The sequence below is a fragment of the Ascaphus truei genome, unplaced genomic scaffold (genome assembly GCF_040206685.1).
Source record: "Ascaphus truei isolate aAscTru1 unplaced genomic scaffold, aAscTru1.hap1 HAP1_SCAFFOLD_621, whole genome shotgun sequence".
Taxonomy (NCBI): Eukaryota; Metazoa; Chordata; class Amphibia; order Anura; family Ascaphidae; genus Ascaphus; species Ascaphus truei.
In genome coordinates, this window is record NW_027456954.1 from 64,184 (window position 1) to 87,396 (window position 23,213).

A 23,213-nucleotide genomic window follows, 5' to 3' on the forward strand; every position below is an offset into this window, starting at 1 on the left:
GATTCTACAATATCAATCTTTAAGTTCTGTGGCGTTCGAAATCTATTTGGACAACTGGATTTCAAATGAGAAGATTTTTCCCAACTTGTCTTTGAGATGTTTTTTTGACCAAAAAACTGTCATTTTTGAGAAAAAATTAAATCTTTCAAAAATATTTCAAACATAGTTTAAATGATTCTACAATATCAATCTTCAAGTTCTGTGGCGTTCGAAATCTATTTGGACAACTGGATTTCAAATGAGAAGATGTTTTCCAACTTGTCTTTGAGATATTTTTTTGACCAAAGAACTGCCATTTTTGACAAAAACTGAAACGTTTCAAAAATGTTCCAAACATAGTTTAAATTACTCTACAATATCAATCTTTAAATTCTGTGGTGTTAGAACCCTATTTGAACTCCTGGATTTCAAATGAGAAGATTTTTCCCAACTAGTCTCTGAGATGTTTTTTTGACCAAAGAACTGTCATTTTTGAGAAAAAATTAAATCTTTCAAAAATGTTCCAAACATAGTTTAAATGATTGTACAATGTCAATCTTCAAGTTCTTTGGCGTTAGAAATCTATTTGGACAACTGGATTTCAACTGAGAAGATGTTTTCCAACTTGTCTTTGAGATTTTTTTTGACCAAAGAACTGCCATTTTTGACAAAAACTGAAACCTTTCAAAAATGTTCCAAACATAGTTAAAATTACTCTACAATATCAATCTTTAAATTCTGTGGTGTTAGAACCCTATTTGAACTCCTGGATTTCAAATGAGAAGATTTTTCCCAACTAGTCTCTGAGATGTTTTTTTGACCAAAGAACTGCCATTTTTGAGAAAAAAGAAAATCTTTTAAAAATGTTTCAAACATAGTTTAAATGATTCTATAATATCAATCTTTAAGTTCTGTGGCGTTAGAAATCTATTTGGACAACTGGATTTCAACTGAGAAGATTTTTTCCAACTTGTCTTTGAGATATTTTTTTGACCAAAGAACTGCCATTTTTGACAAAAACTGAAACGTTTCAAAAATGTTCCAAACATAGTTAAAATTACTCTACAATATCAATCTTTAAATTCTGTGGTGTTAGAACCCTATTTGAACTCCTGGATTTCAAATGAGAAGTTTTTTCTCAAATAGTCTCTGAGATGTTTTTTTGACCAAAGAACTGTCATTTTAGAGAAAAAATCAAATCTTTCAAAAATATTTTCAACATAGTTTAAATGATTCTACAATATCAATCTTCAAGTTCTGTGGCGTTCGAAATCTATTTGGACAACTGGATTTCAAATGAGAAGATGTTTTCCAACTTGTCTTTGAGATATTTTTTGACCAAAGAACTGCCATTTTTGACAAAAATTGAAACCTTTCAAAAATGTTCCAAACATAGTTAAAATTACTCTACAATATCAATCTTTAAATTCTGTGGTGTTAGAACCCTATTTGAACTCCTGGATTTCAAATGAGAAGATTTTTCCCAACTAGTCTCTGAGATGTTTTTTTGACCAAAAAACTGCCATTTTTGAGAAAAAAGAAAATCTTTCAAAAATATTTCAAACATAGTTTAAATGATTCTACAATATCAATCTTCAAGTTCTGTGGCGTTCGAAATCTATTTGGACAACTGGATTTCAAATGAGAAGATGTTTTCCAACTTGTCTTTGAGATGTTTTTTTGACCAAAGAACTGCCATTTTTGACAAAAACTGAAACGTTTCAAAAATGTTCCAAACATAATTAAAATTACTCTACAATATAATCTTTAAATTCTGTGGTGTTAGAACCCTATTTGAACTCCTGGATTTCAAATGAGAAGATTTTTCCCAACTAGTCTCTGAGATGTTTTTTTGACCAAAGAACTGTCATTTTTGAGAAAAAATTAAATCTTTCAAAAATGTTCCAAACATAGTTTAAATGATTCTACAATGTCAATCTTCAAGTTCTTTGGCGTTAGAAATCTATTTGGACAACTGGATTTCAACTGAGAAGATGTTTTCCAACTTGTCTTTGAGATTTTTTTTGACCAAAGAACTGCCATTTTTGACAAAAACTGAAACCTTTCAAAAATGTTCCAAACATAGTTAAAATTACTCTACAATATCAATCTTTAAATTCTGTGGTGTTAGAACCCTATTTGAACTCCTGGATTTCAAATGAGAAGATTTTTCCCAACTAGTCTCTGAGATGTTTTTTTGACCAAAGAACTGCCATTTTTGAGAAAAAAGAAAATCTTTTAAAAATGTTTCAAACATAGTTTAAATGATTCTATAATATCAATCTTTAAGTTCTGTGGCGTTAGAAATCTATTTGGACAACTGGATTTCAACTGAGAAGATTTTTTCCAACTTGTCTTTGAGATATTTTTTTGACCAAAGAACTGCCATTTTTGACAAAAACTGAAACGTTTCAAAAATGTTCCAAACATAGTTAAAATTACTCTACAATATCAATCTTTAAATTCTGTGGTGTTAGAACCCTATTTGAACTCCTGGATTTCAAATGAGAAGTTTTTTCTCAAATAGTCTCTGAGATGTTTTTTTGACCAAAGAACTGTCATTTTTGAGAAAAAATCAAATCTTTCAAAAATATTTTCAACATAGTTTAAATGATTCTACAATATCAATCTTCAAGTTCTGTGGCGTTCGAAATCTATTTGGACAACTGGATTTCAAATGAGAAGATGTTTTCCAACTTGTCTTTGAGATATTTTTTGACCAAAGAACTGCCATTTTTGACAAAAATTGAAACCTTTCAAAAATGTTCCAAACATAGTTAAAATTACTCTACAATATCAATCTTTAAATTCTGTGGTGTTAGAACCCTATTTGAACTCCTGGATTTCAAATGAGAAGATTTTTCCCAACTAGTCTCTGAGATGTTTTTTTGACCAAAAAACTGCCATTTTTGAGAAAAAAGAAAATCTTTCAAAAATATTTCAAACATAGTTTAAATGATTCTACAATATCAATCTTCAAGTTCTGTGGCGTTCGAAATCTATTTGGACAACTGGATTTCAAATGAGAAGATGTTTTCCAACTTGTCTTTGAGATGTTTTTTTGACCAAAGAACTGCCATTTTTGACAAAAACTGAAACGTTTCAAAAATGTTCCAAACATAATTAAAATTACTCTACAATATAATCTTTAAATTCTGTGGTGTTAGAACCCTATTTGAACTCCTGGATTTCAAATGAGAAGATTTTTCCCAACTAGTCTCTGAGATGTTTTTTTGACCAAAGAACTGTCATTTTTGAGAAAAAATTAAATCTTTCAAAAATGTTCCAAACATAGTTTAAATGATTCTACAATATCAATCTTTAAGTTCTGTGGCGTTCGAAATCTATTTGGACAACTGGATTTCAAATGAGAAGATTTTTCCCAACCTGTCTTTGAGATGTTTTTTTGACCAAAAAACTGTCATTTTTGAGAAAAAATTAAATCTTTCAAAAATATTTCAAACATAGTTTAAATGATTCTACAATATCAATCTTCAAGTTCTGTGGCGTTCGAAATCTATTTGGACAACTGGATTTCAAATGAGAAGATTTTTTCCAACTTGTCTTTGAGATATTTTTTTGACCAAAGAACTGCCATTTTTGACAAAAACTGAAACGTTTCAAAAATGTTCCAAACATAGTTTAAATTACTCTACAATATCAATCTTTAAATTCTGTGGTGTTAGAACCCTATTTGAACTCCTGGATTTCAAATGAGAAGATTTTTCCCAACTAGTCTCTGAGATGTTTTTTTGACCAAAGAACTGTCATTTTTGAGAAAAAATTAAATCTTTCAAAAATGTTCCAAACATAGTTTAAATGATTCTACAATGTCAATCTTCAAGTTCTTTGGCGTTAGAAATCTATTTGGACAACTGGATTTCAACTGAGAAGATGTTTTCCAACTTGTCTTTGAGATTTTTTTTGACCAAAGAACTGCCATTTTTGACAAAAACTGAAACGTTTCAAAAATGTTCCAAACATAGTTAAAATTACTCTACAATATCAATCTTTAAATTCTGTGGTGTTAGAACCCTATTTGAACTCCTGGATTTCAAATGAGAAGTTTTTTCTCAAATAGTCTCTGAGATGTTTTTTTGACCAAAGAACTGTCATTTTTGAGAAAAAATCAAATCTTTCAAAAATATTTTCAACATAGTTTAAATGATTCTACAATATCAATCTTCAAGTTCTGTGGCGTTCGAAATCTATTTGGACAACTGGATTTCAAATGAGAAGATGTTTTCCAACTTGTCTTTGAGATATTTTTTGACCAAAGAACTGCCATTTTTGACAAAAATTGAAACCTTTCAAAAATGTTCCAAACATAGTTAAAATTACTCTACAATATCAATCTTTAAATTCTGTGGTGTTAGAACCCTATTTGAACTCCTGGATTTCAAATGAGAAGATTTTTCCCAACTAGTCTCTGAGATGTTTTTTTGACCAAAAAACTGCCATTTTTGAGAAAAAAGAAAATCTTTCAAAAATATTTCAAACATAGTTTAAATGATTCTACAATATCAATCTTCAAGTTCTGTGGCGTTCGAAATCTATTTGGACAACTGGATTTCAAATGAGAAGATGTTTTCCAACTTGTCTTTGAGATGTTTTTTTGACCAAAGAACTGCCATTTTTGACAAAAACTGAAACGTTTCAAAAATGTTCCAAACATAATTAAAATTACTCTACAATATAATCTTTAAATTCTGTGGTGTTAGAACCCTATTTGAACTCCTGGATTTCAAATGAGAAGATTTTTCCCAACTAGTCTCTGAGATGTTTTTTTGACCAAAGAACTGTCATTTTTGAGAAAAAATTAAATCTTTCAAAAATGTTCCAAACATAGTTTAAATGATTCTACAATATCAATCTTTAAGTTCTGTGGCGTTCGAAATCTATTTGGACAACTGGATTTCAAATGAGAAGATTTTTCCCAACTTGTCTTTGAGATGTTTTTTTGACCAAAAAACTGTCATTTTTGAGAAAAAATTAAATCTTTCAAAAATATTTCAAACATAGTTTAAATGATTCTACAATATCAATCTTTAAATTCTGTGGTGTTAGAACCCTATTTGAACTCCTGGATTTCAAATGAGAAGATTTTTCCCAACTAGTCTCTGAGATGTTTTTTTGACCAAAAAACTGCCATTTTTGAGAAAAAAGAAAATCTTTCAAAAATATTTCAAACATAGTTTAAATGATTCTACAATATCAATCTTCAAGTTCTGTGGCGTTCGAAATCAATTTGGACAACTGGATTTCAAATGAGAAGATGTTTTCCAACTTGTCTTTGAGATGTTTTTTTGACCAAAGAACTGCCATTTTTGACAAAAACTGAAACGTTTCAAAAATGTTCCAAACATAGTTTAAATTACTCTACAATATCAATCTTTAAATTCTGTGGTGTTAGAACCCTATTTGAACTCCTGGATTTCAAATGAGAAGATTTTTCCCAACTAGTCTCTGAGATGTTTTTTTGACCAAAGAACTGTCATTTTTGAGAAAAAATTAAATCTTTCAAAAATGTTCCAAACATAGTTTAAATGATTCTACAATGTCAATCTTCAAGTTCTTTGGCGTTAGAAATCTATTTGGACAACTGGATTTCAACTGAGAAGATGTTTTCCAACTTGTCTTTGAGATTTTTTTTGACCAAAGAACTGCCATTTTTGACAAAAACTGAAACGTTTCAAAAATGTTCCAAACATAGTTAAAATTACTCTACAATATCAATCTTTAAATTCTGTGGTGTTAGAACCCTATTTGAACTCCTGGATTTCAAATGAGAAGTTTTTTCTCAAATAGTCTCTGAGATGTTTTTTTGACCAAAGAACTGTCATTTTTGAGAAAAAATCAAATCTTTCAAAAATATTTTCAACATAGTTTAAATGATTCTACAATATCAATCTTCAAGTTCTGTGGCGTTCGAAATCTATTTGGACAACTGGATTTCAAATGAGAAGATGTTTTCCAACTTGTCTTTGAGATATTTTTTGACCAAAGAACTGCCATTTTTGACAAAAATTGAAACCTTTCAAAAATGTTCCAAACATAGTTAAAATTACTCTACAATATCAATCTTTAAATTCTGTGGTGTTAGAACCCTATTTGAACTCCTGGATTTCAAATGAGAAGATTTTTCCCAACTAGTCTCTGAGATGTTTTTTTGACCAAAAAACTGCCATTTTTGAGAAAAAAGAAAATCTTTCAAAAATATTTCAAACATAGTTTAAATGATTCTACAATATCAATCTTCAAGTTCTGTGGCGTTCGAAATCTATTTGGACAACTGGATTTCAAATGAGAAGATGTTTTCCAACTTGTCTTTGAGATGTTTTTTTGACCAAAGAACTGCCATTTTTGACAAAAACTGAAACGTTTCAAAAATGTTCCAAACATAATTAAAATTACTCTACAATATAATCTTTAAATTCTGTGGTGTTAGAACCCTATTTGAACTCCTGGATTTCAAATGAGAAGATTTTTCCCAACTAGTCTCTGAGATGTTTTTTTGACCAAAGAACTGTCATTTTTGAGAAAAAATTAAATCTTTCAAAAATGTTCCAAACATAGTTTAAATGATTCTACAATATCAATCTTTAAGTTCTGTGGCGTTCGAAATCTATTTGGACAACTGGATTTCAAATGAGAAGATTTTTCCCAACTTGTCTTTGAGATGTTTTTTTGACCAAAGAACTGCCATTTTTGACAAAAACTGAAACCTTTTAAAAATGTTCCAAACATAGTTAAAATTACTCTACAATATCAATCTTTAAATTCTGTGGTGCTAGAACCCTATTTGAACTCCTGGATTTCAAATGAGAAGATTTTTCCCAACTAGTCTCTGAGATGTTTTTTTGACCAAAAAACTGCCATTTTTGAGTAAAAAGAAAATCTTTCAAAAATATTTCAAACATAGTTTAAATTATTCTACAATATCAATCTTCAAGTTCTGTGGTGTTCGAAATCTATTTGGACAACTGGATTTCAAATGAGAAGATGTTTTCCAACTTGTCTTTGAGATGTTTTTTTGACCAAAAAACTGCCATTTTTGACAAAAACTGAAACCATTCAAAAATGTTCCAAACATAGTTAAAATTACTCTACAATATCAATCTTTAAATTCTGTGGTGTTAGAACCCTATTTGAACTCCTGGATTTCAAATGAGAAGATTTTTCCCAACTAGTCTCTGAGATGTTTTTTTGGCCAAAAAACTGCCATTTTTGAGAAAAAAGAAAATCTTTCAAAAATATTTCAAACATAGTTTAAATGAATCTACAATATCAATCTTTAAGTTCTGTGGCGTTAGAAATCTATTTGGACAACTGGATTTCAACTGAGAAGATTTTTTCCAACTTGTCTTTGAGATTTTTTTTTGACCAAAGAACTGCCATTTTTGACAAAAACTGAAACCTTTCAAAAATGTTCCAAACATAGTTAAAATTACTGTACAATATCAATGTTTAAATTATGTGGTGTTACAACCCTATTTGAACTCCTGGATTTCAAATGAGAAGATTTTTCCCAACTAGTCTCTGAGATGTTTTTTTGGCCAAAGAACTGTCATTTTTGAGAAAAAATTAAATCTTTCAAAAATGTTCCAAACATAGTTTAAATGATTCTACAATATCAATCTTTAAGTTCTGTGGCGTTCGAAATCTATTTGGACAACTGGATTTCAAATGAGAAGATTTTTCCCAACTTGTCTTTGAGATGTTTTTTTGACCAAAAAACTGTCATTTTTGAGAAAAAATTAAATCTTTCAAAAATATTTCAAACATAGTTTAAATGATTCTACAATATCAATCTTCAAGTTCTGTGGCGTTAGAAATCTATTTGGACAACTGGATTTCAACTGAGAAGATTTTTTCCAACTTGTCTTTGAGATTTTTTTTTGACCAAAGAACTGCCATTTTTGACAAAAACTGAAACCTTTCAAAAATGTTCCAAACATAGTTAAAATTACTCTACAATATCAATGTTTAAATTATGTGGTGTTACAACCCTATTTGAACTCCTGGATTTCAAATGAGAAGATTTTTCCCAACTAGTCTCTGAGATGTTTTTTTGGCCAAAGAACTGTCATTTTTGAGAAAAAATTAAATCTTTCAAAAATGTTCCAAACATAGTTTAAATGATTCTACAATATCAATCTTTAAGTTCTGTGGCGTTCGAAATCTATTTGGACAACTGGATTTCAAATGAGAAGATTTTTCCCAACTTGTCTTTGAGATGTTTTTTTGACCAAAAAACTGTCATTTTTGAGAAAAAATTAAATCTTTCAAAAATATTTCAAACATAGTTTAAATGATTCTACAATATCAATCTTCAAGTTCTGTGGCGTTCGAAATCTATTTGGACAACTGGATTTCAAATGAGAAGATGTTTTCCAACTTGTCTTTGAGATGTTTTTTTGACCAAAGAACTGCCATTTTTGACAAAAACTGAAACGTTTCAAAAATGTTCCAAACATAGTTTAAATTACTCTACAATATCAATCTTTAAATTCTGTGGTGTTAGAACCCTATTTGAACTCCTGGATTTCAAATGAGAAGATTTTTCTCAACTAGTCTCTGAGATGTCTTTTTGACCAAAGAACTGTCATTTTTGAGAAAAAATTAAATCTTTCAAAAATGTTCCAAACATAGTTTAAATGATTCTACAATATCAATCTTTAAGTTCTGTGGCGTTCGAAATCTATTTGGACAACTGGATTTCAAATGAGAAGATTTTTCCCAACTTGTCTTTGAGATGTTTTTTTGACCAAAAAACTGTCATTTTTGAGAAAAAATTAAATCTTTCAAAAATATTTCAAACATAGTTTAAATGATTCTACAATATCAATCTTCAAGTTCTGTGGTGTTAGAAATCTATTTGGACAACTGGATTTCAACTGAGAAGATGTTTTCCAACTTGTCTTTGAGATGTTTTTTTGACCAAAGAACTGCCATTTTTGACAAAAACTGAAACGTTTCCAAAATGTTCCAAACATAGTTTAAATTACTCTACAATATCAATCTTTAAATTCTGTGCTGTTAGAACCATATTTGAACTCCTGGATTTCAAATGAGAAGATTTTTCCCAACTAGTCTCTGAGATGTTTTTTTGACCAAAGAACTGTCATTTTTGAAAAAAAGAAAATCTTTCAAAAATGTTTCAAACATAGTTTAAATGATTCTACAATATCAATCTTTAAGTTCTGTGGCGTTAGAAATCTATATGGACAACTGGATTTCAACTGAGAAGATGTTTTCCAACTTGTCTTTGAGGTTTTTTTTGACCAAAGAACTGCCATTTTTGACAAAAACTGAAACCTTTCAAAAATGTTCCAAACATAGTTAAAATTACTCTACAATATCAATCTTTAAATTCTGTGGTGTTAGAACCCTATTTGAACTCCTGGATTTCAAATGAGAAGATTTTTCCCAACTAGTCTCTGAGATGTTTTTTTGACCAAAGAACTGCCATTTTTGAGAAAAAATAAAATGTTTCAAAAATATTTCAAACATAGTTTAAATGATTCTACAATATCAATCTTCAAGTTCTGTGGCGTTCGAAATCTATTTGGACAACTGGATTTCAAATGAGAAGATGTTTTCCAACTTGTCTTTGAGATTTTTTTTGACCAAAGAACTGCCATTTTTGACAAAAACTGAAACCTTTCAAAAATGTTCCAAACATAGTTAAAATTACTCTACAATATCAATCTTTAAATTCTGTGGTGCTAGAACCCTATTTGAACTCCTGGATTTCAAATGAGAAGATTTTTCCCAACTAGTCTCTGAGATGTTTTTTTGACCAAAAAACTGCCATTTTTGAGTAAAAAGAAAATCTTTCAAAAATATTTCAAACATAGTTTAAATTATTCTACAATATCAATCTTCAAGTTCTGTGGTGTTCGAAATCTATTTGGACAACTGGATTTCAACTGAGAAGATTTTTTCCAACTTGTCTTTGAGATTTTTTTTTGACCAAAGAACTGCCATTTTTGACAAAACCTGAAACCTTTCAAAAATGTTCCAAACATAGTTAAAATTACTGTACAATATCAATGTTTAAATTATGTGGTGTTAGAACCCTATTTGAACTCCTGGATTTCAAATGAGAAGATTTTTCCCAACTAGTCTCTGAGATGTTTTTTTGGCCAAAAAATTGCCATTTTTGAGAAAAAAGAAAATCTTTCAAAAATATTTCAAACATAGTTTAAAATATTCTACAATATCAATCTTCAAGTTCTGTGGCGTTAGAAATCTATTTGAACTCCTGGATTTCAAATGAGAAGATTTTTCTCAACTAGTCTCTGAGATGTTTTTTTGACCAAAGAACTGTCATTTTTGAGAAAAAATTAAATCTTTCAAAAATGTTCCAAACATAGTTTAAATGATTCTACAATATCAATCTTTAAGTTCTGTGGCGTTCGAAATCTATTTGGACAACTGGATTTCAAATGAGAAGATTTTTCCCAACTTGTCTTTGAGATGTTTTTTTGACCAAAAAACTGTCATTTTTGAGAAAAAATTAAATCTTTCAAAAATATTTCAAACATAGTTTAAATAATTCTACAATATCAATCTTCAAGTTCTGTGGCGTTCGAAATCTATTTGGACAACTGGATTTCAAATGAGAAGATGTTTTCCAACTTGTCTTTGAGATGTTTTTTTGACCAAAGAACTTCCATTTTTGACAAAAACTGAAACGTTTCAAAAATGTTCCAAACATAGTTTAAATTACTCTACAATATCAATCTTTAAATTCTGTGGTGTTAGAACCCTATTTGAACTCCTGGATTTCAAATGAGAAGATTTTTCCCAACTAGTCTCTGAGATGTTTTTTTGACCAAAGAACTGCCATTTTTGAAAAAAAGAAAATCTTTCAAAAATGTTTCAAACATAGTTTAAATGATTCTACAATATCAATCTTTAAGTTCTGTGGCGTTAGAAATCTATATGGACAACTGGATTTCAACTGAGAAGATGTTTTCCAACTTGTCTTTGAGGTTTTTTTTGACCAAAGACCTGCCATTTTTGACAAAAACTGAAACCTTTCAAAAATGTTCCAAACATAGTTAAAATTACTCTACAATATCAATCTTTAAATTCTGTGGTGTTAGAACCCTATTTGAACTCCTGGATTTCAAATGAGAAGATTTTTCCCAACTAGTCTCTGAGATGTTTTTTTGACCAAAGAACTGCCATTTTTGAGAAAAAATAAAATGTTTCAAAAATATTTCAAACATAGTTTAAATGATTCTACAATATCAATCTTCAAGTTCTGTGGCGTTCGAAATCTATTTGGACAACTGGATTTCAAATGAGAAGATGTTTTCCAACTTGTCTTTGAGATTTTTTTTGACCAAAGAACTGCCATTTTTGACAAAAACTGAAACCTTTCAAAAATGTTCCAAACATAGTTAAAATTACTCTACAATATCAATCTTTAAATTCTGTGGTGCTAGAACCCTATTTGAACTCCTGGATTTCAAATGAGAAGATTTTTTCCCAACTAGTCTCTGAGATGTTTTTTTGACCAAAAAACTGTCATTTTTGAGAAAAAATTAAATCTTTCAAAAATATTTCAAACATAGTTTAAATGATTCTACAATATCAATCTTCAAGTTCTGTGGCGTTCGAAATCTATTTGGACAACTGGATTTCAAATGAGAAGATGTTTTCCAACTTGTCTTTGAGATATTTTTTTGACCAAAGAACTGCCATTTTTGACAAAAACTGAAACGTTTCAAAAATGTTCCAAACATAGTTTAAATTACTCTACAATATCAATCTTTAAATTCTGTGGTGTTAGAACCCTATTTGAACTCCTGGATTTCAAATGAGAAGATTTTTCCCAACTAGTCTCTGAGATGTTTTTTTGACCAAAGAACTGTCATTTTTGAGAAAAAATTAAATCTTTCAAAAATGTTCCAAACATAGTTTAAATGATTCTACAATGTCAATCTTCAAGTTCTTTGGCGTTAGAAATCTATTTGGACAACTGGATTTCAACTGAGAAGATGTTTTCCAACTTGTCTTTGAGATTTTTTTTGACCAAAGAACTGCCATTTTTGACAAAAACTGAAACGTTTCAAAAATGTTCCAAACATAGTTAAAATTACTCTACAATATCAATCTTTAAATTCTGTGGTGTTAGAACCCTATTTGAACTCCTGGATTTCAAATGAGAAGTTTTTTCTCAAATAGTCTCTGAGATGTTTTTTTGACCAAAGAACTGTCATTTTTGAGAAAAAATCAAATCTTTCAAAAATATTTTCAACATAGTTTAAATGATTCTACAATATCAATCTTCAAGTTCTGTGGCGTTCGAAATCTATTTGGACAACTGGATTTCAAATGAGAAGATGTTTTCCAACTTGTCTTTGAGATATTTTTTGACCAAAGAACTGCCATTTTTGACAAAAATTGAAACCTTTCAAAAATGTTCCAAACATAGTTAAAATTACTCTACAATATCAATCTTTAAATTCTGTGGTGTTAGAACCCTATTTGAACTCCTGGATTTCAAATGAGAAGATTTTTCCCAACTAGTCTCTGAGATGTTTTTTTGACCAAAAAACTGCCATTTTTGAGAAAAAAGAAAATCTTTCAAAAATATTTCAAACATAGTTTAAATGATTCTACAATATCAATCTTCAAGTTCTGTGGCGTTCGAAATCTATTTGGACAACTGGATTTCAAATGAGAAGATGTTTTCCAACTTGTCTTTGAGATGTTTTTTTGACCAAAGAACTGCCATTTTTGACAAAAACTGAAACGTTTCAAAAATGTTCCAAACATAATTAAAATTACTCTACAATATAATCTTTAAATTCTGTGGTGTTAGAACCCTATTTGAACTCCTGGATTTCAAATGAGAAGATTTTTCCCAACTAGTCTCTGAGATGTTTTTTTGACCAAAGAACTGTCATTTTTGAGAAAAAATTAAATCTTTCAAAAATGTTCCAAACATAGTTTAAATGATTCTACAATATCAATCTTTAAGTTCTGTGGCGTTCGAAATCTATTTGGACAACTGGATTTCAAATGAGAAGATTTTTCCCAACTTGTCTTTGAGATGTTTTTTTGACCAAAAAACTGTCATTTTTGAGAAAAAATTAAATCTTTCAAAAATATTTCAAACATAGTTTAAATGATTCTACAATATCAATCTTCAAGTTCTGTGGCGTTCGAAATCTATTTGGACAACTGGATTTCAAATGAGAAGATGTTTTCCAACTTGTCTTTGAGATTTTTTTTGACCAAAGAACTGCCATTTTTGACAAAAACTGAAACCTTTTAAAAATGTTCCAAACATAGTTAAAATTACTCTACAATATCAATCTTTAAATTCTGTGGTGCTAGAACCCTATTTGAACTCCTGGATTTCAAATGAGAAGATTTTTCCCAACTAGTCTCTGAGATGTTTTTTTGACCAAAAAACTGCCATTTTTGAGTAAAAAGAAAATCTTTCAAAAATATTTCAAACATAGTTTAAATTATTCTACAATATCAATCTTCAAGTTCTGTGGTGTTCGAAATCTATTTGGACAACTGGATTTCAAATGAGAAGATGTTTTCCAACTTGTCTTTGAGATGTTTTTTTGACCAAAAAACTGCCATTTTTGACAAAAACTGAAACCATTCAAAAATGTTCCAAACATAGTTAAAATTACTCTACAATATCAATCTTTAAATTCTGTGGTGTTAGAACCCTATTTGAACTCCTGGATTTCAAATGAGAAGATTTTTCCCAACTAGTCTCTGAGATGTTTTTTTGACCAAAGAACTGCCATTTTTGAAAAAAAGAAAATCTTTCAAAAATGTTTCAAACATAGTTTAAATGATTCTACAATATCAATCTTTAAGTTCTGTGGCGTTAGAAATCTATATGGACAACTGGATTTCAACTGAGAAGATGTTTTCCAACTTGTCTTTGAGGTTTTTTTTGACCAAAGAACTGCCATTTTTGACAAAACCTGAAACCTTTCAAAAATGTTCCAAACATAGTTAAAATTACTGTACAATATCAATGTTTAAATTATGTGGTGTTAGAACCCTATTTGAACTCCTGGATTTCAAATGAAAGATTTTTCCCAACTAGTCTCTGAGATGTTTTTTTGACCAAAGAACTGCCATTTTTGAGAAAAAATAAAATGTTTCAAAAATATTTCAAACATAGTTTAAATGATTCTACAATATCAATCTTCAAGTTCTGTGGCGTTCGAAATCTATTTGGACAACTGGATTTCAAATGAGAAGATGTTTTCCAACTTGTCTTTGAGATTTTTTTTGACCAAAGAACTGCCATTTTTGACAAAAACTGAAACCTTTCAAAAATGTTCCAAACATAGTTAAAATTACTCTACAATATCAATCTTTAAATTCTGTGGTGCTAGAACCCTATTTGAACTCCTGGATTTCAAATGAGAAGATTTTTCCCAACTAGTCTCTGAGATGTTTTTTTGACCAAAAAACTGCCATTTTTGAGTAAAAAGAAAATCTTTCAAAAATATTTCAAACATAGTTTAAATTATTCTACAATATCAATCTTCAAGTTCTGTGGTGTTCGAAATCTATTTGGACAACTGGATTTCAACTGAGAAGATTTTTTCCAACTTGTCTTTGAGATTTTTTTTTGACCAAAGAACTGCCATTTTTGACAAAACCTGAAACCTTTCAAAAATGTTCCAAACATAGTTAAAATTACTGTACAATATCAATGTTTAAATTATGTGGTGTTAGAACCCTATTTGAACTCCTGGATTTCAAATGAGAAGATTTTTCCCAACTAGTCTCTGAGATGTTTTTTTGGCCAAAAAATTGCCATTTTTGAGAAAAAAGAAAATCTTTCAAAAATATTTCAAACATAGTTTAAAATATTCTACAATATCAATCTTCAAGTTCTGTGGCGTTAGAAATCTATTTGAACTCCTGGATTTCAAATGAGAAGATTTTTCTCAACTAGTCTCTGAGATGTTTTTTTGACCAAAGAACTGTCATTTTTGAGAAAAAATTAAATCTTTCAAAAATGTTCCAAACATAGTTTAAATGATTCTACAATATCAATCTTTAAGTTCTGTGGCGTTCGAAATCTATTTGGACAACTGGATTTCAAATGAGAAGATTTTTCCCAACTTGTCTCTGAGATGTTTTTTTGACCAAAAAACTGCCATTTTTGAGAAAAAGAAAATCTTTCAAAAATATTTCAAACATAGTTTAAATTATTCTACAATATCAATCTTCAAGTTCTGTGGTGTTCGAAATCTATTTGGACAACTGGATTTCAACTGAGAAGATTTTTTCCAACTTGTCTTTGAGATTTTTTTTTGACCAAAGAACTGCCATTTTTGACAAAAACTGAAACCTTTCAAAAATGTTCCAAACATAGTTAAAATTACTGTACAATATCAATGTTTAAATTATGTGGTGTTAGAACCCTATTTGAACTCCTGGATTTCAAATGAGAAGATTTTTCCCAACTAGTCTCTGAGATGTTTTTTTCGCCAAAAAATTGCCATTTTTGAGAAAAAAGAAAATCTTTCAAAAATATTTCAAACATAGTTTAAATTATTCTACAATATCAATCTTCAAGTTCTGTGGCGTTAGAAATCTATTTGAACTCCTGGATTTCAAATGAGAAGATTTTTCTCAACTAGTCTCTGAGATGTTTTTTTGACCAAAGAACTGTCATTTTTGAGAAAAAATTAAATCTTTCAAAAATGTTCCAAACATAGTTTAAATGATTCTACAATATCAATCTTTAAGTTCTGTGGCGTTCGAAATCTATTTGGACAACTGGATTTCAAATGAGGAGATTTTTCCCAACTTGTCTTTGAGATGTTTTTTTGACCAAAAAACTGTCATTTTTGAGAAAAAATTAAATCTTTCAAAAATATTTCAAACATAGTTTAAATGATTCTACAATATCAATCTTCAAGTTCTGTGGCGTTCGAAATCTATTTGGACAACTGGATTTCAACTGAGAAGATGTTTTCCAACTTGTCTTTGAGATTTTTTTTGACCAAAGAACTGCCATTTTTGACAAAAACTGAAACGTTTCAAAAATGTTCCAAACATAGTTAAAATTACTCTACAATATCAATCTTTAAATTCTGTGGTGTTAGAACCCTATTTGAACTCCTGGATTTCAAATGAGAAGTTTTTTCTCAAATAGTCTCTGAGATGTTTTTTTGACCAAAGAACTGTCATTTTTGAGAAAAAATCAAATCTTTCAAAAATATTTTCAACATAGTTTAAATGATTCTACAATATCAATCTTCAAGTTCTGTGGCGTTCGAAATCTATTTGGACAACTGGATTTCAAATGAGAAGATGTTTTCCAACTTGTCTTTGAGATATTTTTTGACCAAAGAACTGCCATTTTTGACAAAAATTGAAACCTTTCAAAAATGTTCCAAACATAGTTAAAATTACTCTACAATATCAATCTTTAAATTCTGTGGTGTTAGAACCCTATTTGAACTCCTGGATTTCAAATGAGAAGATTTTTCCCAACTAGTCTCTGAGATGTTTTTTTGACCAAAAAACTGCCATTTTTGAGAAAAAAGAAAATCTTTCAAAAATATTTCAAACATAGTTTAAATGATTCTACAATATCAATCTTCAAGTTCTGTGGCGTTCGAAATCTATTTGGACAACTGGATTTCAAATGAGAAGATGTTTTCCAACTTGTCTTTGAGATGTTTTTTTGACCAAAGAACTGCCATTTTTGACAAAAACTGAAACGTTTCAAAAATGTTCCAAACATAATTAAAATTACTCTACAATATAATCTTTAAATTCTGTGGTGTTAGAACCCTATTTGAACTCCTGGATTTCAAATGAGAAGATTTTTCCCAACTAGTCTCTGAGATGTTTTTTTGACCAAAGAACTGTCATTTTTGAGAAAAAATTAAATCTTTCAAAAATGTTCCAAACATAGTTTAAATGATTCTACAATATCAATCTTTAAGTTCTGTGGCGTTCGAAATCTATTTGGACAACTGGATTTCAAATGAGAAGATTTTTCCCAACTTGTCTTTGAGATGTTTTTTTGACCAAAAAACTGTCATTTTTGAGAAAAAATTAAATCTTTCAAAAATATTTCAAACATAGTTTAAATGATTCTACAATATCAATCTTCAAGTTCTGTGGCGTTCGAAATCTATTTGGACAACTGGATTTCAAATGAGAAGATGTTTTCCAACTTGTCTTTGAGATTTTTTTTGACCAAAGAACTGCCATTTTTGACAAAAACTGAAACCTTTTAAAAATGTTCCAAACATAGTTAAAATTACTCTACAATATCAATCTTTAAATTCTGTGGTGCTAGAACCCTATTTGAACTCCTGGATTTCAAATGAGAAGATTTTTCCCAACTAGTCTCTGAGATGTTTTTTTGACCAAAAAACTGCCATTTTTGAGTAAAAAGAAAATCTTTCAAAAATATTTCAAACATAGTTTAAATTATTCTACAATATCAATCTTCAAGTTCTGTGGTGTTCGAAATCTATTTGGACAACTGGATTTCAAATGAGAAGATGTTTTCCAACTTGTCTTTGAGATGTTTTTTTGACCAAAAAACTGCCATTTTTGACAAAAACTGAAACCATTCAAAAATGTTCCAAACATAGTTAAAATTACTCTACAATATCAATCTTTAAATTCTGTGGTGTTAGAACCCTATTTGAACTCCTGGATTTCAAATGAGAAGATTTTTCCCAACTAGTCTCTGAGATGTTTTTTTGGCCAAAAAACTGCCATTTTTGAGAAAAAAGAAAATCTTTCAAAAATATTTCAAACATAGTTTAAATGAATCTACAATATCAATCTTTAAGTTCTGTGGCGTTAGAAATCTATTTGGACAACTGGATTTCAACTGAGAAGATTTTTTCCAACTTGTCTTTGAGATTTTTTTTTGACCAAAGAACTGCCATTTTTGACAAAAACTGAAACCTTTCAAAAATGTTCCAAACATAGTTAAAATTACTGTACAATATCAATGTTTAAATTATGTGGTGTTACAACCCTATTTGAACTCCTGGATTTCAAATGAGAAGATTTTTCCCAACTAGTCTCTGAGATGTTTTTTTGGCCAAAGAACTGTCATTTTTGAGAAAAAATTAAATCTTTCAAAAATGTTCCAAACATAGTTTAAATGATTCTACAATATCAATCTTTAAGTTCTGTGGCGTTCGAAATCTATTTGGACAACTGGATTTCAAATGAGAAGATTTTTCCCAACTTGTCTTTGAGATGTTTTTTTGACCAAAAAACTGTCATTTTTGAGAAAAAATTAAATCTTTCAAAAATATTTCAAACATAGTTTAAATGATTCTACAATATCAATCTTCAAGTTCTGTGGCGTTAGAAATCTATTTGGACAACTGGATTTCAACTGAGAAGATGTTTTCCAACTTGTCTTTGAGATGTTTTTTTGACCAAAAAACTGCCATTTTTGACAAAAACTGAAACCATTCAAAAATGTTCCAAACATAGTTAAAATTACTCTACAATATCAATCTTTAAATTCTGTGGTGTTAGAACCCTATTTGAACTCCTGGATTTCAAATGAGAAGATTTTTCCCAACTAGTCTCTGAGATGTTTTTTTGGCCAAAAAACTGCCATTTTTGAGAAAAAAGAAAATCTTTCAAAAATATTTCAAACATAGTTTAAATGATTCTACAATATCAATCTTTAAGTTCTGTGGCGTTAGAAATCTATTTGGACAACTGGATTTCAACTGAGAAGATTTTTTCCAACTTGTCTTTGAGATTTTTTTTTGACCAAAGAACTGCCATTTTTGACAAAAACTGAAACCTTTCAAAAATGTTCCAAACATAGTTAAAATTACTCTACAATATCAATGTTTAAATTATGTGGTGTTACAACCCTATTTGAACTCCTGGATTTCAAATGAGAAGATTTTTCCCAACTAGTCTCTGAGATGTTTTTTTGGCCAAAGAACTGTCATTTTTGAGAAAAAATTAAATCTTTCAAAAATGTTCCAAACATAGTTTAAATGATTCTACAATATCAATCTTTAAGTTCTGTGGCGTTCGAAATCTATTTGGACAACTGGATTTCAAATGAGAAGATTTTTCCCAACTTGTCTTTGAGATGTTTTTTTGACCAAAAAACTGTCATTTTTGAGAAAAAATTAAATCTTTCAAAAATATTTCAAACATAGTTTAAATGATTCTACAATATCAATCTTCAAGTTCTGTGGCGTTCGAAATCTATTTGGACAACTGGATTTCAAATGAGAAGATGTTTTCCAACTTGTCTTTGAGATGTTTTTTTGACCAAAGAACTGCCATTTTTGACAAAAACTGAAACGTTTCAAAAATGTTCCAAACATAGTTTAAATTACTCTACAATATCAATCTTTAAATTCTGTGGTGTTAGAACCCTATTTGAACTCCTGGATTTCAAATGAGAAGTTTTTTCTCAAATAGTCTCTGAGATGTTTTTTTGACCAAAGAACTGTCATTTTTGAGAAAAAATCAAATCTTTCAAAAATATTTTCAACATAGTTTAAATGATTCTACAATATCAATCTTCAAGTTCTGTGGCGTTCGAAATCTATTTGGACAACTGGATTTCAAATGAGAAGATGTTTTCCAACTTGTCTTTGAGATATTTTTTGACCAAAGAACTGCCATTTTTGACAAAAATTGAAACCTTTCAAAAATGTTCCAAACATAGTTAAAATTACTCTACAATATCAATCTTTAAATTCTGTGGTGTTAGAACCCTATTTGAACTCCTGGATTTCAAATGAGAAGATTTTTCCCAACTAGTCTCTGAGATGTTTTTTTGACCAAAAAACTGCCATTTTTGAGAAAAAAGAAAATCTTTCAAAAATATTTCAAACATAGTTTAAATGATTCTACAATATCAATCTTCAAGTTCTGTGGCGTTCGAAATCTATTTGGACAACTGGATTTCAAATGAGAAGATGTTTTCCAACTTGTCTTTGAGATGTTTTTTTGACCAAAGAACTGCCATTTTTGACAAAAACTGAAACGTTTCAAAAATGTTCCAAACATAATTAAAATTACTCTACAATATAATCTTTAAATTCTGTGGTGTTAGAACCCTATTTGAACTCCTGGATTTCAAATGAGAAGATTTTTCCCAACTAGTCTCTGAGATGTTTTTTTGACCAAAGAACTGTCATTTTTGAGAAAAAATTAAATCTTTCAAAAATGTTCCAAACATAGTTTAAATGATTCTACAATATCAATCTTTAAGTTCTGTGGCGTTCGAAATCTATTTGGACAACTGGATTTCAAATGAGAAGATTTTTCCCAACTTGTCTTTGAGATGTTTTTTTGACCAAAAAACTGTCATTTTTGAAAAAAATTAAATCTTTCAAAAATATTTCAAACATAGTTTAAATGATTCTACAATATCAATCTTCAAGTTCTGTGGCGTTCGAAATCTATTTGGACAACTGGATTTCAAATGAGAAGATGTTTTCCAACTTGTCTTTGAGATTTTTTTTGACCAAAGAACTGCCATTTTTGACAAAAACTGAAACCTTTTAAAAATGTTCCAAACATAGTTAAAATTACTCTACAATATCAATCTTTAAATTCTGTGGTGCTAGAACCCTATTTGAACTCCTGGATTTCAAATGAGAAGATTTTTCCCAACTAGTCTCTGAGATGTTTTTTTGACCAAAAAACTGCCATTTTTGAGTAAAAAGAAAATCTTTCAAAAATATTTCAAACATAGTTTAAATTATTCTACAATATCAATCTTCAAGTTCTGTGGTGTTCGAAATCTATTTGGACAACTGGATTTCAAATGAGAAGATGTTTTCCAACTTGTCTTTGAGATGTTTTTTTGACCAAAAAACTGCCATTTTTGACAAAAACTGAAACCATTCAAAAATGTTCCAAACATAGTTAAAATTACTCTACAATATCAATCTTTAAATTCTGTGGTGTTAGAACCCTATTTGAACTCCTGGATTTCAAATGAGAAGATTTTTCCCAACTAGTCTCTGAGATGTTTTTTTGGCCAAAAAACTGCCATTTTTGAGAAAAAAGAAAATCTTTCAAAAATATTTCAAACATAGTTTAAATGAATCTACAATATCAATCTTTAAGTTCTGTGGCGTTAGAAATCTATTTGGACAACTGGATTTCAACTGAGAAGATTTTTTCCAACTTGTCTTTGAGATTTTTTTTTGACCAAAGAACTGCCATTTTTGACAAAAACTGAAACCTTTCAAAAATGTTCCAAACATAGTTAAAATTACTGTACAATATCAATGTTTAAATTATGTGGTGTTACAACCCTATTTGAACTCCTGGATTTCAAATGAGAAGATTTTTCCCAACTAGTCTCTGAGATGTTTTTTTGGCCAAAGAACTGTCATTTTTGAGAAAAAATTAAATCTTTCAAAAATATTTCAAACATAGTTTAAATGATTCTACAATATCAATCTTCAAGTTCTGTGGCGTTAGAAATCTATTTGGACAACTGGATTTCAACTGAGAAGATGTTTTCCAACTTGTCTTTGAGATGTTTTTTTGACCAAAAAACTGCCATTTTTGACAAAAACTGAAACCATTCAAAAATGTTCCAAACATAGTTAAAATTACTCTACAATATCAATCTTTAAATTCTGTGGTGTTAGAACCCTATTTGAACTCCTGGATTTCAAATGAGAAGATTTTTCCCAACTAGTCTCTGAGATGTTTTTTTGGCCAAAAAACTGCCATTTTTGAGAAAAAAGAAAATCTTTCAAAAATATTTCAAACATAGTTTAAATGATTCTACAATATCAATCTTTAAGTTCTGTGGCGTTAGAAATCTATTTGGACAACTGGATTTCAACTGAGAAGATTTTTTCCAACTTGTCTTTGAGATTTTTTTTTGACCAAAGAACTGCCATTTTTGACAAAAACTGAAACCTTTCAAAAATGTTCCAAACATAGTTAAAATTACTCTACAATATCAATGTTTAAATTATGTGGTGTTACAACCCTATTTGAACTCCTGGATTTCAAATGAGAAGATTTTTCCCAACTAGTCTCTGAGATGTTTTTTTGGCCAAAGAACTGTCATTTTTGAGAAAAAATTAAATCTTTCAAAAATGTTCCAAACATAGTTTAAATGATTCTACAATATCAATCTTTAAGTTCTGTGGCGTTCGAAATCTATTTGGACAACTGGATTTCAAATGAGAAGATTTTTCCCAACTTGTCTTTGAGATGTTTTTTTGACCAAAAAACTGTCATTTTTGAGAAAAAATTAAATCTTTCAAAAATATTTCAAACATAGTTTAAATGATTCTACAATATCAATCTTCAAGTTCTGTGGCGTTCGAAATCTATTTGGACAACTGGATTTCAAATGAGAAGATGTTTTCCAACTTGTCTTTGAGATGTTTTTTTGACCAAAGAACTGCCATTTTTGACAAAAACTGAAACGTTTCAAAAATGTTCCAAACATAGTTTAAATTACTCTACAATATCAATCTTTAAATTCTGTGGTGTTAGAACCCTATTTGAACTCCTGGATTTCAAATGAGAAGATTTTTCTCAACTAGTCTCTGAGATGTCTTTTTGACCAAAGAACTGTCATTTTTGAGAAAAAATTAAATCTTTCAAAAATGTTCCAAACATAGTTTAAATGATTCTACAATATCAATCTTTAAGTTCTGTGGCGTTCGAAATCTATTTGGACAACTGGATTTCAAATGAGAAGATTTTTCCCAACTTGTCTTTGAGATGTTTTTTTGACCAAAAAACTGTCATTTTTGAGAAAAAATTAAATCTTTCAAAAATATTTCAAACATAGTTTAAATGATTCTACAATATCAATCTTCAAGTTCTGTGGTGTTAGAAATCTATTTGGACAACTGGATTTCAACTGAGAAGATGTTTTCCAACTTGTCTTTGAGATGTTTTTTTGACCAAAGAACTGCCATTTTTGACAAAAACTGAAACGTTTCCAAAATGTTCCAAACATAGTTTAAATTACTCTACAATATCAATCTTTAAATTCTGTGCTGTTAGAACCCTATTTGAACTCCTGGATTTCAAATGAGAAGATTTTTCCCAACTAGTCTCTGAGATGTTTTTTTGACCAAAGAACTGTCATTTTTGAGATAAAATTAAATCTTTCAAAAATGTTCCAAACATAGTTTAAATGATTCTACAATATCAATCTTTAAGTTCTGTGGCGTTAGAAATCTATATGGACAACTGGATTTCAA